General features: G+C 44.5%; 1 protein-coding gene across 13 annotated transcripts in view; it reads left to right on the forward strand.

The window, feature by feature from the left end:
- CNTN1 (contactin 1) overlaps positions 1-16,055 on the forward strand; it is a 470,483-nt gene that overhangs the window by 66,229 nt on the left and 388,199 nt on the right. For 2 of the 13 annotated variants that reach the window (XM_059726004.1, XM_059726009.1), the window contains exon 1: positions 1,843-1,933. The exons of the other annotated variants lie outside the window; for them this stretch is intronic. The gene's annotated coding sequence lies outside the window, so the exon portion shown is untranslated. Of the gene's footprint in view, positions 1-1,842; positions 1,934-16,055 lie in introns of those variants that run through there. 13 annotated transcript variants of the gene reach the window in all.

The following is a 16,055-nucleotide window of genomic DNA, read 5'->3' on the forward strand; positions in this document are numbered from 1 at the left end:
ATGTTATTCTATTAAGAGAGAGGGTTCAACGGAGATCTTCTTCCTTGTGGGGCTTCCCCGGGAAACGGCAGTACTCACGATTCAGGCGTAATGTTCCACAGGGCTCCCCCTCCCCTACCCCGTCCATTCAACAACTGGATGGGCATCAGCACAATGGTGGTTCGGTCTTGCTGGCTCGACCACAGCTTGCCTCGAGGGGAATCCCACATCCAAGTGGGCTCAGTTGGTATTTGTCTGGCCGCCCCTCCTGCCTCGACGAGTAGCCTTCCCTCCCTCGAGGCTGGCAAGCTATATATGCGTAATGTAGCACCCACTGCAGTGCCTCAGAGTAGGGCGCTTTCTTCTTACGCCTCTTCTCCCTCTCTCTTATTTTGCTTTTTTTTTTTTTCTCAAAAGAAATAGACTCCTGGGGAGGAGAGGGAAGCGGAGCTGCCTCCTTTCCCCCAGCCTCCTACAGGGGGCTCAAATGCCTCCCCTGCTCTGCCTCCTGCAGGGAGCTCAAATGCTTCCCCTTTTCTGCCTGCCAGTGTTACACCAGCTGCACTGCTCCTCTCCCATGCAGGAGCCTCAGCGCGTCTGGCATGCTCCATGCCAGTGCGCTCCCTCTCTGGCTCCCCTACCCCCAGGGTTCTGGCGGGGCTTTTAAATTTTCCTGCGGTGGCCAGAATGGCCACCGCAATTGGTCCAGCTGTTCCCCACCTGGGAAACAGCTGACTAAACAGCTGGCATAACGCTGGTTAGCGTGGCTGCGGTTCCTGCTCCTGCTCTGGCTGCCCGGTGGGAGGTAAGTTCCCCCGTGGGGGTGCTGTTTATGGGGTTTGGGGCCCATGGGGACTACCTTCTCCCCTTCAGGATCCTGTGGGGGCACCTCGCCACCACACCTATACTGTCAATTTTCCCTATATTGGTTCCAATATGGGACTGATGTATCGATGCACCTCTAGTTACTACAACATTATAAAATATTGGTCCAAAATTTTCATTTCTATTTCAGCCTGATTCAAACTCCTTCCCATTTTTTAAAATGTTTATAAAGGCATAATGGTGTGATTTGCCTGTCATATATAGTAACAGACTTCAATTTTAGGATCAGTAGTTTCCTGGTATTCTACAAAATGTCTCAAAATAGGTTGCCTTACTATTATGTGCTGTTATGCCATCAAACCTTTCAACTCTGCTTGTTTGAGACTGATTCAGTATAATGTATCAGGGTGTAGAGGTGGTTAAGTGCCAGATGCTGTGTTGCTTACTAAAACTCACGCTTCCCTTTTAAAGTATGGAATATGTTTGTAAGCTGCTGCTGCTGCTGCTGGTGGTAGTGAAACGTGTTTCATTCTTGCTGGGTATCTGGATCTTGATGAATCATAAGCAAGAGGAGTGATATAGTATTCTGGCAGTGCTGTTGTATGCAAACCAAGTGATATGAAAAATCAAATAAGCAAGTCAAGTTTAAAACATTTAACATATTGTACATTTGGAGCATGCACAGCACCATATCTGCAATTCAGTTTCATAATAATAAAGCTATTTTAACTTTAATCTTTTCTGGCACCAATATGAAGTCCCCCCTGCATCTCCGATCTTTGAAACTTCTCATTCGGCTAAATCCCAAAATGGAATTTCTCTGTGCCCATGCTTTTAAAATATATTTTCAATGTTGAACTTTCTTTGGAGACTCTGCTTTCAATGAGAACAAAGATGTTACTATATTCAATTTAGTCACATGTTAGTGAATGATGAGCTTCTGGTGCCAATGTTGGCTTTGTTTTTATGTTTATTAGTCTGTCCTCTAGTGCAGTTTAGCCTGTCCTGAATTTACTCCACTGATTCAGAGCTCTACGTAGTGTACAGTTATAATCTTTCTACCTGATTGACATGCTTTGTGGATAAGAAGTGCTTCTGACTCACCTTGGGGAGAGTTCAACACAAGAATGTAACTTTTTATCTATAAATACAGTCTTGCTGAAATACTTGTTTTCAACCTTGATTTGTTTGGTGTTACAAATGTTCTTGTCTTACTGTATCTGGAATAATGTTGAACTGTGTCTAGGTCATTCAGATGATATGTCACTAGCACATGCTTTTGTCATGACTTTAGGCTAGATTACTGTATTTCTCAATGACCTTACTCTCTTCTCTAGCAAAATATTTCGGTTTGTTCAAAATGATATATAACTAATGCTAATCATGAAAAGTGACTCATATGTTGCTGCTGCCTTGATCTTTCTTTACTGGCTTCAACTGTATGTTTGCTGAGATTTGAAAATCTTGCTTCTAACATAGACTTAGTTTGTCTAACTTATGATGCTTAATTATGCTAGGCTCCTATAGTTTTTTCCTGTGTGCAAAGATTTGACTACTGGTTTCTTATATTTATATTATTTAAAACCTGTTCTTTGAAATATTATCATTTTTGGAGATTGTAGATATTTCTTTCCTTTAAAAAAAAAAAAAAAAGTAAACAATTGCAGATGATAAAGATATACCACAAATTATTCTGACAGGTGATTCTTGTGAAGAGCTGATGATAGTATTTTTAGGAAAAATGTTAGTAATTTTGTTGCAATTGCACTACTGGAAACGAATGTCTTTAGCAAATGCCTTGGACTTGAGCACATCTTGAGGGTCTCACATTTTATAAATAGATGTTCAGAACATACTTAAAGCATTGTAGGAAATTCTGTATAAAGAGAAGCTGAGTTTTGAAAGGAATAATTCCCTTCATCTAAGGTATTCCTCAGTGCTTTCAAGAAAAAGTTGAGAAATCTTAAATTTTTCCTTTGTAGAGGACACCCGAGGTTGTTGATCTGTTTTTTTCTGTTCTGTATAATATGTATTAGATATGTTCATCCTGAATTTTGTCTTTTAAAGTAATGGTAATCCAAAGTTTTACGTCATTCAGTAAATGTAATTGTGTTAGTATTTAAGTGATTGCTTATGATATAGTTTTCATTTATGTTTTTAAGGTTTAATTTTACGTAAAATATAGTTTCTCTACTGAAGAGATGTTAAGGTTTTTTGTGTGTGTGTGTGTGCGCGCGCGCGCGCGCTTGTGTGGGTGTATTATTTTATTGTGTTTCATTTCTGTTACTTAATGGCATATTTTATTTATTGTATTTCTTGCATTTTTTTCTGTAAAGTTCCAAATCATATTAGATCAAATAAACACAATTAGTTTAAAAAAAGAACCGCATGTTTTGATGAATATTAGATAGTCATCAAATATAGCATATACTTCTATATCTAAAACTTGGGGGAAATATCAGAAAATGTCCTAAAATAATAAAATAATGTACTAGAATAGCAAATTCATGCTCATCATCATCTCGTATTGATCAGAATCATCAAATCTTATTCAGGTTTTGAGGAAAACTTAAGCATGACTCAAATATTAAATTCATCTGTTCAACTAGATGTTTGTATGTTTAATGTTGTAAAACTTAATGGTCATCTGCATTGTACTATTATGGATGCATCAAGAAGTTTGAGTGGGGGAAGGCTTGCTAGATTTAATACCAATTTTTTTTACACATCACTTTAAAAAAAGAATGTTCCTAAGGATGGATTTACTATGTTCAAAGGGCAATATGACATGTATATGCCACTGAGGTCCCAGAGGGGACGGGAGTTGGGAGTCTAAGATGAGTGGACATTCCTTAAGGAGATGATCCTCTGAGCCCAAAGGGCAACAATCCCAACATGAGTCAAAGGGGGCAAGAGTGCTTAAAAGCCCCTATGGCTCACCAAAGGCATTCAGGATCGTCTGAAAGCTAAAAAAGGAGGCGTACACCCAATGGAAGGGAGGGGCCATCACCAAGGAGGATTATACCTCCATTGCTTGAGACTATAGGAGAGCTGTTAGGAAGGCTAAGCCAGACACAGAACTGGAACTAGTGACCCAAATCAAAGACAACAAGAAGTCCTTTTTTAAATACATAGGGAGTAAAAAGAAGGCACCGGGTAATGTGGGGCCCCTGCAGGACATGCTTGGAAATCTGGTAGTTGTACCAGATGATAAAGCTGACCTCTTTAACAAATTCTTTGCCTCCATATTTCTGAGCAGGGACCGGGATATCTCCCCACTAGAAACCTGGACGAACTCAGGAGAGGCACAGCCAGGCCCAGAGTCAGAGAGGACCTGGTCAGGGAACTGCTGGTGGGACTGGACATCTTTAGATCAGCAGGTCCAGATGATCTCCACCCAAGGGTGCTGAGGGAATTGGCAGAGGCCATTGCAGGACCCCTGGCACAGCTCTACGAGCACTTGCAGTGCTCTGGCAAGGTGCTGGAGGATTGGAAAAGGGACAATGTGGTCCCCATTTTCAAGAAAGGGAGGAATGAGGACCCAGGAAACTATAGGTCCGTTAGTTTTACCTTGGTTCTGGGGAAGCTCTTTGAGAAAATTATCCAGGAGCACATCTGCGAGGGACCAGAAGGGGAAATTATGCTTAGGAGCAACCAACATGGGTTCCTTAGAGGCAGGTCCTGTCAAACCAACCTGGTGGCCTTCTACGACCAGGCCACAAAATCCTTGGATGCAGGTGTCGTGGTGGATGTAGTTTTTCTGGACTTTAGAAGGACCTTCGACACTGTCTCTCAACCTATTCTCATTAAAAAATTAGGTGACTGTGGTGTCAATACATACACAGTCAGATGGGTCGCAAATCGGCTGGAGGACAGCACCCAGAAAGTGGTGGTGGATGGGTCGTTTTCAACCTGGAGGGATGTGGGCAGTGGGGTTCCCCAGAACTTGGTCCATGGGCCTGTGCGGTTCAACATCTTCATCAGTGACTTGGACGAGGGGGTGAAAAGCACCTTGTTTGAGTTTGCGGACGACACTAAGATGTGGGGAGAGGTGGGCATGCTAGAAGGGAGGGGCAGGCTGCAATTGGATCTGGACAGGTTACAGGGGTGGGCGGATGAGAATAGGATAGGATACAATACTGACAAGTGCAAGGTACTGCACCTGGGGAGGAAGAACCAGCAGCATTCCTACAGACTGGGGAACTCCCTTCTCATCAGCACAGAGGCGGAAAAGGACCTCGGAGTCATTATCAATTCCAAGATGAACATGGGCCGCCAATGTGAGGATGTGGTCAGTAGGGCCAACCGCACCTTGTCATGCATCCACAGATGCATCACGAGCAGGTCCAAGGAGGTGATCCTCCCCCTTTATGCGACATTGGTCAGGCCGCAGTTGGAGTACAGCATCCAGTTCTGGGCGCCGCACTTCAGGAGGGATGTGGACAGCATCGAAAGGGTCCAAAGGACGGCCACTCACATGATGAGGGGGCAGCAGGGCAGGTCCTATGAGGGGAAGCTACAGGACCTGAACCTGTTCAGCCTCCACAAGAGATGGCTGAGAGGAGATCCGGTGGCTACCTATAAACTTACCAAGGGGGACCAGTGGGGAATGGGAGAGACTCTCTTCCCCCGAGCACTACCAGAAGTAACTAGGAATAACGGACATAAGTTGACTGAGAGTAGGTTCAGGCTAGACATCAGGAAGCACTACTTCATGGTCAGGGTGGCTAGGATCTGGAACCAACTTCCAAGGGAAGTGGTGCTCGCTCCTACCCTGGGGGTCTTTAAAAGGAGGCTAGATAATCACCTTGCCGGGTTTGTTTGATCCCAGCATTCTTTCTTGCCCATGGCAGGGGGTCATACTTGATGATCTGCTCAGGCCCCTTCCGACTCTACCAACTATGAAACTATGAAGCATGCAGACTTTTCCAGAACTGTATTTACCTTTATTGTACCAGTTTGCACCAGAGGAGAAAAGTCATTTATATCCAGCTTATCTCCTCTGGAAGTAAGTGAAGAGTTGTGTCATTTACCTAATTAAACTCCCAACTCATCACTACATAACTTGTGAATTAGTGGCAAGTATACCCTTTTACTGTTTCTTTAGTAAACCAGACTATGAGTGAGGACAGACATAACACTTGAACCATTTTGAGAATGTCACTACTTGGAAAGCCTTTTACAGTTGTCCTGGGTCAGAGGTTTCTGCATGTGTCCTGCCAAGGGTGGTAAGTAAAACCATCTCCCTTTAGGCATTGCAGTGCTGTTGAACCATCAGCAGTGGAAGCAGTAGTTAGTATCCAGTTCAACAGCTGTTTTCTGCTCCCCCTTCTCACTAATAACGAGAACAGTAAACACCATACCTGACCTTTCCTAAAAGTGGGGTTGTCTGGACCCCTGTTCTCTGCTGCTTTTAAAGAGCTGGTCAGTTTACTTCCATTGGTGGAAATGGAGTCTTTGGTCAGCCTTCTGGTGCTTCCTTGCTCCCAGGCATACACAGAAATAGGGGTACAGGTCACTTTCAACCTGGCTACCTCCTACCCCAAATACATCTGGGATGCGTGGAGCCCTTATCAGTTGCCACAAATGGAAGGAAATTGACCAAATGGCAGAGTGCTGCCTCTGGCGTGGGACACTGTGGTCAAGTGCAGGCAATAGAGTTTGAGGCAGCAGTGTTCTAGCTGTGTACCAGAGGAGCCAGTTGCCATGCAGAGGGTGTTGGGGGGGGGGGAGGGGTGAGTAGCAGTGCGGTGTGGGATGCCTGGAGTCCAGCCAGACACTAGTCATGGAAAGCTTGGTGTCCACATAACATTGAACCAGTTAAAAATAATATTTAATTTCCAGGTATACTTTTGAAGTTGTTCAGGAGGGTTTATACTGTTCTAAACTGACTTGTATGCCTGAACACTTAGGCTAAGTACAGACTGTAAAAAAAAAAAAAAAAAGCAAAAACAAAACAAAACAAAAAAAACCAACAACAACAACAAAATGGAGGCTGAATCGATTCAGTCTTCATGGGTTAGTTTAAGTTGCATAGGTTGAACTGATAAGCAAGTGACCAGACATTCACTTCTGATTGTGGAAATGCAGCCATGTGCCTGCAGTGGCCCAAGCCAGAAGCCAGGGGACAGGGACATTAGAGCGCACTTCCCTGCTTGGGCCAAGGCTAGTCTGCCCTGTGAGAGGGGGTTTGTTGGGAAGGTGCAAAGCATCCTGGGATGCTAGGGGACTGTGAGTTGACTGGAATCTGGGACAGAAGTTCAATGAACCAATTTAACCTAAATCATCTAAGTCTTATACTTTATCCATCCAGGTTTATCTTAAACTGGTTTTGGCCATTTTGAAAGTGGTTTATGTGAGCTGAACTTCTGTTGTGTTACAGATTTGAAACAGTTTCTGACCATTTATACCAGTTTATGTGTAACTTCTGTCCCAAGCCATAGGTTTAAACTGCGTTTAAACTGGTCAGAGTGTTGTTGTATCTTTCCACATAGTACATGTTCCTTTATGGAGATGAGTCCTCCATTGTTTTATATGTTATTAGTAATCAACTATTTGTGCAGCTGGGCTAATACTTTACCATTGTTGCTGTAAAGCTACTAGAAGCAGGAAATGCAACCTGAACCTCTAGTGAGACTTCAGCCTGTTCTAAGTAGATTATTCAAGGCCAGTTCTTGGGTGTTAGACCTTGTCTCCACTATTCCAGTGGCATGAAACATCTGTAAAGCCAGCATATGAAGCTCTTTGAAGATCCCCATTTATATCATAGGAATTTCCATTGTTGCTAGCACTGAGAGTTCAGTTATGAACTGGACCTCAACAGATCATGAGGTCAACTTAAAAATTATGAAGTACTTTTAAATATAATAAATATAGGGTTTCTTTTATTTCTCCCCTGGCTTTTGGGTATATCTGAGGTTTGCTTTTTCAGGGTTTTCTCAAAGAACATTTAAGCTAAAAACATACTTTAAGAGATAATGGGGAAGCAAGTTCAAATGTTCACATAATCACATAAAGAAAAATACTAAATATGGTGAATTTCATAGTGAAATTCTGAAAATTGGAGATAATGAACAATGGAGTAGAAGCTGATGGCACCTCTGTACTCCCACTTGCTAGGGCATTGTAGATTTGCCTAGGAAAGAACAAGTGCCTGTAGCATCTTTTATGCCTCTTGAACTCCATAGCTTGTGCTCCATAGTTGGCTGAAGCAGGAAGGGATTACATCTCTTGCCAGCCTAAGAAGGTAAACCTAGATCTGCCAGGCTTATGGGGGAAGAGGATCAGATATTTGTGTCCAATTAGTTTGCTGGAAGTGGGGCCTGACAGCTGTGCCTGCTATCTATAGAAGCTATAAAAAGAAATTAATCACTGTCTAACCCTGTATGCTTTTAGGTGCTTTCCTTTCCGTTTGGTCTCCTTTCTGCTATTTTTTTAATTGTTCATGTCTTGCAATGTCTTTTTAAAAAGATCTGCATGCTTGAACTTAAATCTTTAAGTCTTGTGCTGTCCCATATCCTGCAAATGACTTCTGGAATTTTATTGGTGGAGAAGTGACCTGCTTATAGGTTTGAAAACTAGTAATTTATATAGAACCTACTGTTTCTAGATCACTGATTTTTAGATGCATTCAGGTCAGTTGTGCCTGAATTTTAACATCCTGTAGCTGTTAGTTGGTAGAGTCAATGAATTGCAGTCAGCACCAGTCATTTACTATATTAAAAAACATATGGATCATAGACTGAGCAAGGAGCTGTCAGAAAATATCACTCATTAGACCTGGCTTGTCCAACATACGGCCCACGGGCCATCATGCCGCCAAGCCATTTTCTGAGGCCCAAGGTGCTGCGATGGGAAACTAAAGTAAACACTGTTTACTTTCGTTCCCACCCGTTGTCCCTCCCCCGGCTCCTCAGCAACTTCCTAATGGCTGCTGAAGGGCTGGGAAAGGGACAAGGTTTCCGCACGCAGCCTGCAGCGAGCAGTGCCCCACGGTGGGGCCCGGGCATACACGCGCCCCCTGGTGCCTGGACAACTTACCGGGCATCCTTGAAGGGAGGCGGTGGTGCAGGGCTGGGGCTCAGCGGCAGAGCTGTGCGGGGCTGAGGTGGGAGCGGGGGGCGGCGCTGGCACATGCAGCCGACAGGGCAGTGAGGCGGGTGGCGGTGGAGCAGAGGGCGCCTTTCCTGCATATCCCAGGGAGGCTGTGGCCGGGAGGATGAGGAGGAGCTCGGACTGGGACTCCCGCATGTGGCAGCAGCTCGCCCCGCTCCGTGCCCAGCTGCAGCTGTGGCTGTGCTCAGCTGAGCCGTGGGGGGAGGGAGGAGCAAGCATCTGGGCTGGGACAGAAGGCTGCTGCCAGCTCTTGTCACTTGATTCCCAGGATGAGCAACCACTGTGGAATAAGGAAGCAGCAGCAGTCAGGAGTTTCTGTTTCCCGCCAGCTCTGCCATACCTGATTCCTCGCGTGCACCGCGCTTCCCTTCCTCTTGCCTTCCCCAGCCACCTGCTAGAGAGCTCCCTGCCACCTGATTTACCTGCTGGCACATGCCCCTGTGTCCTCCGGGCAGGCTTGAGAGAGAGGTGAGGGGGAGAGGGGGAGATTCACATCCCAAAATCCCCGTGCTCATTCTCAGGAGGAATTAAAAAAAAAAAAAATAGCCACAGCAGCACTGGAAGTTCTTTGCATCATCAGCCCAGCTGGTGCTGCTGCTGTCGGCTTGCTACTGTTCCAGAGAAGCAGGGCAAGGGCACATGGGAGGAAGGCAGCTACACTTCTCCCTAATCAGCAGGTAAAAAGCTTTGTAAAAATACTGTCCAGTGTTTGGATTGTGTTTGCTTCTGTTTCTCTTTATGGGGAATTGGGGGTTCAACTTGTTAAAGATGTGTTACTAACAAGTTATTAATGCAATAAAAGTAAATCTTCTTGAAGATTATTCTCAAAAATACCCATCTTTGTTGCTTTGATTAGTTTCCACTCTGGATGATATCTTTTCCACATTTGACCTGTTGACTTGCATTATGCTTCTTTCATTCATTGAGAAGTGAGTAGAAGTGAAAGTGTTTATTTTAGTCAAGTGTTTGGTATTATTTCATTGTTGCTTTTATATTTTTTTTATTTTGGATTTTAAACCACATTTCCAGACCCATTTCATTGTCACTTCCTGCAGCTTCGTTGGTGTCAAAGATCACGTGCCATTACTTCCTGATGTGATACTGCTTCCTATGAAGTCTTTGAATATGGCTTGCCGGCTCACTGGGTGATAAAAAGTTCATGATCCGGCCCCACATTCAAAAAGGTTGGACACCCCTGCATTAGACCATGGTTGGGCAAAATATGGCCTGGGGGCTGCATTCGGCCCACGAGGCCATTCTATCTGGCCCGTGGTGTCCCTAAAAATTTAGAAAATTAATATTTATCTGTCTCTGGTTGCTTTCAAAAATGACAGAAACCAGGGGCAGTAGGACCCAGGGGAAGCCCAGCAGGCTCCCACAACAGCAGGGCCTGCCTGGCCCCGGCCCCCCCAGCCAGAACCCTCAGCAGGGGCTTCTGGCCTGGGACCATGTGGGTGCACTGGCCCCGGAAACTTGGGTAAAGGGTGGGGAGGGCAGGGAAGGGGCCCCCCCACTTGCTGTGTCGGGCAGTGTTTGCCGCTGCCGCCTGCCTGGAACACGCACTGGGCAGCTCAGAGGAGGCAGTGGCAAACACTGCCCGGCGCTGTAAGCAGGGGGCCTGGAGCTGGCACGGGACCCAGGCTGGCAGTGAAGGCGGGTTGCAAGCTAGTGCTGAGCATGGGAAAAGTGGCTCCTCAGCCACCATGTGGCCAGCGTCCCATGCTGCAGCCACTAACAGCCCATGTGGGGCTGCCTGTGCCTGCTCAGGACAGCCCTGCATGGGCTGTAAGCGGCTATAGCAGGGAGCGCTGGCCATGGGGCAGGGGAAGGGCCACTTTTTCGCCGTGCTCAGCACCAGCTCCTTCCCTGCTACAGAGCAGGGGTTGAGGCTGCATGCTGCTCCCCCCCACCTGTACCATGGGGCGGGGGGGGCACTGGGAGTGAGCGGGTGCACGGGGCCCACATCAGTGTCCCGGGGCCAGCACCAGCAGGGCCTAGAGCAGGGCAGCAGTAATACAGGGTCCCAACCAGCAGGGGCTCTGTGGAGCCAGGCCAGCTCCCCCCTCTCTCTGCTGGTGCAGCCCAACCCAGCTCCACAGACCCCTGCCAGCTTGCGCCCCGCTCTGGGCCCCACTGGCGCTGGCCCTGAGGCATTGGTCCCAAGATGGTGGCCGGGGGGCGGGGCTACCCATGTGACCCTCAACAGCTTGCCAAAACTGGGTAAGTGGCCCTCCGCCTGAAATAATTGCCTGCCCCTGCATTAGACAATGTTCATGGAAAGAGAATTTTGGACCTCTACAAGGCAGAATTCCATGCAGTGAAATCCGTGTCTAACAGAAATATTATTCCACAAAGCACCTGGGAAGACTGTTCTTTGCTTTAGTCTTAGATGTCATTAAGATTCCAGGGTGCCTAAAGGGTCCTAAATTGCAAACTGTCTCTGAAGTGACCATCACACTGCCTCTATCATTAATGTAGAAATCATCTCCAACATCTCTGCTTGCTAGTGTTTGATTAATGGCAGTGGAGTGGTTGACTCAGTGTCTGCTGAAGATTGGGGTCACAGACAAGAGTTAGTTTGTTTGTCGCTGTCTTTCAGAAAAGATGAAACTATTTGAAAATTTCAGTCAACTGTACTTTGGGGTAATCTACTGCAAATAAATGCACCAAGCAATCCTGCACTGTTGCTGAATGTCAGCACTAGACTGAAATAATTGGGAAGCACTATGATACAGTTTTGAATATTAGCTAAGAAGGTTTTTTTTTTTCTCATTTAGTTCCTAGTGTGTTGTTTACCCAAAATCTGAGTCGAAATTTATGAATATTTAGCCAACCAAAATTGGCAACTATAGTCCAAAGTTAATGCTCTATGCAAATTTTGGCTCATCTCTAAATACTATATCTAACATTCAAAAAAAATTGTCCTTGACAGACCTTGACAGATGTAGTTGAAATATTACGCATCTCTAACCAGTTTAAGAACTAGATGACTAATCAGTTGAAAAAATCTGGAGCAAGCTGCAACACTTAGGAAAAACTACAAAAGGATCCTTACTGTCAACATGGAGCAGAGAGGAACACATACAATCAGAAGGACCCTTTCCATGGAACTCCAAGTTAATATAGCTATTTCACAGAGATAAAGGGCTAAACCCACATCTGTTTGCATTTGAACCAGGAATTTTTGTTTCCAAGTATTTCAAACAAGATTCTTAGATCACTAAGTGCTTATTCCTTGTTTTTACATGCATGTAATTTTTTAATTTCAAAATTCAATCCATTTAATGTTAATAAGGATATTTTAATATATATTTCTTTTTGAACATAGCATTAATTTAAAGAGCTGTCATTGTTACTTTAGAGCAGGGGTCAGTAAAACATGGGTCATGGGCTGGATGTGGCATGCATGTTAGGGTTGGAGGTTGGCAGCACTTCTGGTTACACAATGGCAATCAGGGGTTGGGGCACCTGTGAAGGGGCTGGCTACCCTTGTGGCCCTTGTTGTCTCACCCAAACACATTAAGCAGCCTTCCAGCCAAAATTGCCCACCCCTCCCCACCCCTTTGGGTGTGGTGGGTGAATTAAAACGATAAAAAGCAAACAAAGTGTAGTCAGGCAACGTTCTTTGGTTAGATGTGATATCTTTTATTAGACCAACTGAGTATTTGGAAAAAGTTGAACCTTGCCTGCCTATGTCCTTAGACCAACATGGCTACAACCTAAAACTTAGAAACAAACTGTAGTGTCATTTTCATTTTATAGCTGAAATTGCCCACCCCTGCTTTAGAGTCTTTTATAACCTGGTTTACTAAGGTAAGTGGAAATGATTTTAACAGGAGATCCCTTGGGATCCCAATTGTGAATTTACCAATCTGTAACTAAACTGAGTTTACCAATCTGTGTGCCATCTTTTCTTGTTGCTGAAGGAAATTCTGTTCCTTAGCAAATTAATGGATGGAAAATTGATATGAGGAAAAAGATAGAATTTACTTATTGAACTGCCATTTCTTCCACATCTTTGGAATTTCATAAAAGTTCTGCTTATTATATTTTAAAATGAAAACAATGTTGTCCCCCTGACTTAATTAAAATTAATAGTTGAGCTATGTATACTTAGGGATTGGGCATAAATATCTCTACATAGAATTTCAAATTAATAAAAAATAGGATATAAGAACTACTTTTTGCTGGGTTATACCACAGGTCCATCAAGCCCAGTATCCTGTCTTTCTCAGTGTGCAGAGAGCAGATGTTCTGGGTGTGATGGGTGATAAAATGATAAAAGGTAAACAAAGTGTAGTGCCATTGCTGAATTTACAGTAATGGCTACTATATGAATGGGGTGGGTGAGGGAAATGGATTTCAGAGCTGGAACCTTTGAGTAATTCTAGAGTCTATGTGCCCATTATAAGTTTTTAGAGTTCCATATATACAGCACATTAGAGTGCCAATATACAGCCTGTAAGATGTTTTCCATTTTACAGCTGAAATTGAGTTATTTTGCCTAGAATGTAGAACAGAACATTCCCTTCCTTCTGGGATGTTGATACCTATGGAAAGCAGGAGGGTCACAGGACCAAGTAAAAGGCTCATTTGTCTGCCATGTAAGTTGAAAATAATGGACATTTATACACATGTTCTGGGAGTAGAATCGGGATGGGGTGCTTTAATTAGAGTGACTCCAAAAGCTGCTCTAATTAAAGCACCTGGGACATCATGTGCATCAGTGTCCCTGCACTGAAAAATGGCAGTGGGCATGCTTTAACTCATTGAATGAGCTTTAGTTAAAGCTCCTCTGCCATCATTTTTCAGTGTGGGGGTGCTGATATGCATGGCACTGGAGTCTTCTGGAGCATGGTAATTATCACGTTCCAGCAGACTTAATTAATTGAGCCCACTCCAATGTACTGTAGTTAATCTGCTTTTAATAATTATTTGAAGTAGAATAACTGGGTGCCTATAAGTGTGTAGGGAGTCTGCTCCGATGTGCTGTAATTACAGTGCATTGGACCAGCCTTGCTACATGCTTATAGGCACCCAGTTATTCTACTTCAAATAATTACTAATAGCAGATTAACTTTATAATTATATTTTATTATTTCCTATGGTTTTACAGTAAATTCTAGCTACTCTAATTTGATGTAATGAACCTACAAGGTTAATATTAGTTTTTAGATTATGTAGTTGTCTTTTGATTTAAAAATAACAATTTAAAGTTGTTAGTAATATTTTGCAAGTATTTGTATACAATTCAATCTTTTTCCTATTTATGTGGATGTGTATACAATGCAAGTGAAATAATAAAGGACCCAATCTTGTTATTAGTTTGTGAAGTGACAAACCATGGAAAATGGGTGCTTTTTTCCTATGTGCCAGAATACCACATGGGGAGACTATAGGGCACCTTTGTCAATTTGTTAATAAACCAGTAAATTTTGATCCCATATTTTTTAAATTAATCTGAGACATGTGGTTAAATTATTATTGTTATTGATGATGATTATATTATTGTAGTCAAAGAATGTCTTACATTCAAAAGCAGAGAATGGTTAGGAGGCAGTTTGGAAGCCACCAGAGTGCTTGAGAGGCGCCCAGTATAGAGCTCCCTAGTAAGGGTCAGGGACCCCAGAGGTGGAGCAGTGCATAAGCAGCCATAACAGGATTAGGGAAACTGGGGGCTGCTGTACCCGACAGGGACTGGGGATGCAAAATGTAAGATGGGCTGGGGTCCAGAAGCAAAAGTCCAGGACAACAGGCCTTGGTCTGGTAGGTCTAGCTAGTGGACAGGGGCTGAAGCAAGGAGGCAGAAGCCCCAACAAAGGTTTGAGGATTGAGGGGCCAAGTGCAGGATCAGGATCTGTGAGGCATGGGCGTGACTACGGGAGTAGCTGGAGGTCACGATTATTGCCCCTTGGGCAAAAATGGGGCTCTCTTAAAGAGGAAATGCACCCCATACAATTTAGGTTAAAGGAGTCCTGAGGTTTGGGGCAGAGAAGCCCCAAGGGCTGTGCACTGATCAAATGTACCCAGGAAGAGGTTACTCTGGGCTTTGGAGGCAGCCTCCCCTATAAAAGACCCAAAGATCAAGTCATGGGATCCACCCACCTGAATTCCACACCCCACTGGTGCTGGTGCCCTTGCCCCCACACAGTGGGAGATCAAGTCAGTATTGGGAGTGGAGGCAGAAGTCAGGGCTAGTAGACCCCAGCTACAGTCCCCCGGGGACAGAGCGGGGAATAGACTCCCTTTCTGCCCCCTTTGCCTCAGGAAGCCATGCCGGCCAGTCTCTGGCCACTCCTCTGCCTCTGCCACTGCAGCAGTGAGGGGGGAACGATCCGACATGGGTTGCTGTGCCCTGGTCAGGCAGACCTGGCTCAGGTCCGCGCTGGTGGGACAGGGAGGAGGGAATTAAACCTCCCCCCTGGTCAGTTCACTTGAGGCTAGTGTTGGGCTTGGCCATGTGTTCCCTGCAGCCAAGGGCTCGCTCTAGCACCCCCTGGCTTCTGGCCTGAGCCACTTCAGGCATGTGCTTGTATTTCTTGATTCAAAAGTGAATGTCTATTCACTTGCAAATTGGTTCACTCTACACAGGTTAGAGTTAACCTACAAAAGTTGAATCAATTCAGGCTCCGACTTTTAGAATGTCTGTCCCTAGCTTAAGAGAATGTCCCTCTGACTGGTCTAGGGGCACAATGTTGTAACTAAACAATTCTGTAGCTAATCACAGAGGCATATTGGGAGGAAATGAATAGAGATATTGGCTTGAATGGGTCAGTTGTTAGATCCACCTTAATTTTGGTTGTTGGATCTGTGGACAGAAATACATTTTGCATGTTAAACCTAAAAACAAAGCACTGAGTAAGTAATGTAAATACTGCAAAGTAGGTGTGGGTTCTCTTTAGGAGACTGAGTATGGGGTCTCTAAGTCAACAAGGTAATAACAAAGAAACTTAAGGATGGGATTAAGCTGCAAAATTTTAGATTTCAGTGTCTCCAGATCAGAAGTTGTATTTCAGACTTTCTAAAAAGACTCTTTCTCATTTGTACAGGGGTATAGGTTGTTGGTCTAAGGACATAGGCAGACAAGGTTCTTTCGGTAAATCTAATATCTTTCATCAGACCAACTCAGAAAGTTG

This window comes from Alligator mississippiensis, chromosome 4 (genome assembly GCF_030867095.1).
Source record: "Alligator mississippiensis isolate rAllMis1 chromosome 4, rAllMis1, whole genome shotgun sequence".
NCBI lineage: Eukaryota > Metazoa > Chordata > Crocodylia > Alligatoridae > Alligator > Alligator mississippiensis.